Source organism: Mandrillus leucophaeus, unplaced genomic scaffold (genome assembly GCF_000951045.1).
Source record: "Mandrillus leucophaeus isolate KB7577 unplaced genomic scaffold, Mleu.le_1.0 Scaffold1909, whole genome shotgun sequence".
Taxonomy (NCBI): domain Eukaryota; kingdom Metazoa; phylum Chordata; class Mammalia; order Primates; family Cercopithecidae; genus Mandrillus; species Mandrillus leucophaeus.
This window is the reverse complement of record NW_012101931.1, coordinates 29,143-31,603: the sequence shown is the minus strand read 5'-3', so window position 1 is coordinate 31,603 and position 2,461 is coordinate 29,143. Positions and strand designations below refer to the sequence as shown.

Below are 2,461 nucleotides of genomic sequence, written 5' to 3'. Positions count from 1 at the left end.
CATTTGTTTTAGATTATGGATGTGGGGATTCTGATTGTAGCCTGTCCCCCAGCTTCCCCAGAAGGTGCCTCCTCATGATCCCACTTTCTAATCAGGTCTAGGCAGGCAGTCCATCCTAGAGGGCCCAGAACATCTCACTCCCTAAGCACAGAAGCCAGAAAAGTGCTAGAACAACCCCAGGAATCCAAGGTCAGGCCACATTTTCCCTGAGAACTATGGCCCACTCTAAGACAGGTCCAGGAGGCTGACAATTGCAGGCTTTCCCTACTTTGAAGAAACACAGAAAACGCAGCTCAAATCCAAAGGAGCCCTGAGGATTTAGGCCCCTTCTGGGCCAAATCATACTTGGCTGGTCACGAAACAAGATGAATCAGGTTCCATTTTTTCTCACCTGAACCTAATGTATCATTATCTAGCTGAGCAGCTGGTGAGAGCTACTTCTCCCTGAACCTCAGTTTCTTCATGTGCAAGATGCAGGTGAATCATCCTAAGATCTTCGTCAGCTCTGACAAACATCCTAGGAACCCACTCTAACTCCTCATTGCCATGCCTCCTCCAGTGCTCTTCACTCATGCTGTTTCCCCTTCTTCTCTTGGCTTCAGACTCTGGACATTAATGTGAAGGCCCCAGCCCTGATGACAAAGGCAGTGGTGCCAGAAATGGAGAAACGAGGGTACAGAGAGTGAGGGAGAGCCTGGGTGAGATGGGACCCCACACGGGCTGAGGGCAATGGTCCATAATGGGAAGACTGTCAGCTCTCCTCTTTTTCCAGAGGCGGCTCACTGGTGATCGTGGCCTCCATAGCAGCCTTCAGTCCATCTCCTGTAAGAATCCTTTTGACTGCCCCTTCCATCCCATCCTGTACATCTTTCCACCCTACCTGTTACCCAAAGAAGTTTGTGACCCTTTTAGAATCACACCACCAAGTCCCTGCCCACAAAATAGATGCCTTGCCTCCACAAACCATAACATAAGGGAGGTTTAGCCACAAGACAGTTTCCTAACTGTGCCCCTCCATTACAGGAGATCCCTACTGAGCACTGCCCTTTATGTCTAGTTATTAGAACGAAGAGTGACCTGGAAATTATGAGTCTAACCCATTGTTTTCTATCTCCAGGGCTTCCTTCCTTACAATGTCAGTAAAACAGCTTTGCTGGGCCTCACCAAGACCCTGGCCATAGAACTGGCCCCAAGGAACATTAGGGTGAACTGCCTAGCACCTGGACTTATCAAGACCAGCTTCAGCAGGATGGTGAGGAAGGAGAGCTCTGCATCCCACTGGAACCCCTTGAAAGGCATCCATCTTCTTGGACGGGGAAGCCCAGTATCTGATTCCTGAACTCTCAACCACTCCGTTCTCCTTCCCTTGGCTTTTCCATATTCCCTCTCTGTACCAGCTGCCCTATCCAAGCCAGACTTCAGTCACACCATTCCTAAGGCATAGGGTGGAGACTGAGGTATTCAGACTCTACTCACACTGCTTCCTCTCTCCTTACATGGATGAGAATTGGAGAGATGCAGCAAAATGCATCACTAGAACCTGAAACAAATGAAACAGATGAGGGCAGTGGGGAGAGCTGGGAGCTAGAAAAAGAAATAGGAAGTGAAAGAGGGAAGTCTCTCCATACTTACTTTCTGTTGCCATGAGGACGGGCAGTTTCTTTCTTTTTTGTTCCTCACTTTCCTCTTCTTAAACATAAAGAGATTTCCCTTCTTCCTGCAGCTCTGGATGGACAAGGAAAAAGAGGAAAGAATGAAAGAAACCCTGCAGATAAGAAGGTAAAACTGTCATGGGATCAAGGGCCCTAAGAGGCATGAAGATGGAAAGGTCTGGTCCCTAGCAGCCCACAGCCCGCTGTCTCAGTCCCACAGATAACACAGGCAGGCTCTCCTCTGCCTCACAGACCACAAATTCATAAACACTATCACTGCAGTGGCCTGAGCAAGAAGTCAGCTTCCCTTTCAAAAGGTAAACCCAGAGATGTCAGGGTTTCAGCAGTGCAGAGCTCTGGGAGAAGCCCTGAGTCTTCTCTCCATCTGGGGGATTGCCTCCACCTCTGAGCATCCATGGAGACCAGGGACCAAAACCAAAACCATGCATTTTTAGTTCCTTTGAATAATGACACATGTTTACAAACTCAGGTTGATGATTTACAATCCAAATAAAAAGAATGAAGAGCTTTACTAAGCCCCAAACTCCCCTTGCCTAAGGAGTTACTTTCTTCCCCAGTGAGCTGGGTGAACCGTTCAAGCACCTTTGTTGGGCTCACTTTCCTCTCAGTTCCCTGCCTCTCTTTACCTTCTGGCTTCAGGGCACTATCTACTTCCTCCATCTTGTCCCTCAAGGACAAATGCCAGCGATGCCTAACTCTGTACCGGTCCAGACATCCCAAATTTTCCCAAAGCCATTCTGATGTCAGGCATCAGCTACAGGCCTGGTTTATAACTCATTAATAAGACA

The 2,461-nt window shown here is 48.4% G+C and overlaps 1 pseudogene across 1 annotated transcript in view; it reads left to right on the top strand.

Moving 5' to 3' along the window:
* Positions 1-2,461, top strand: part of LOC105538385 — a 28,877-nt pseudogene that overhangs the window by 8,990 nt on the left and 17,426 nt on the right. The window contains exons 4-7 of the transcript XR_001005892.1: positions 603-673; positions 773-824; positions 1,118-1,252; positions 1,724-1,779. The product of XR_001005892.1 is annotated as a dehydrogenase/reductase SDR family member 4-like (transcript). The remainder of the gene's footprint in view (positions 1-602; positions 674-772; positions 825-1,117; positions 1,253-1,723; positions 1,780-2,461) is intronic.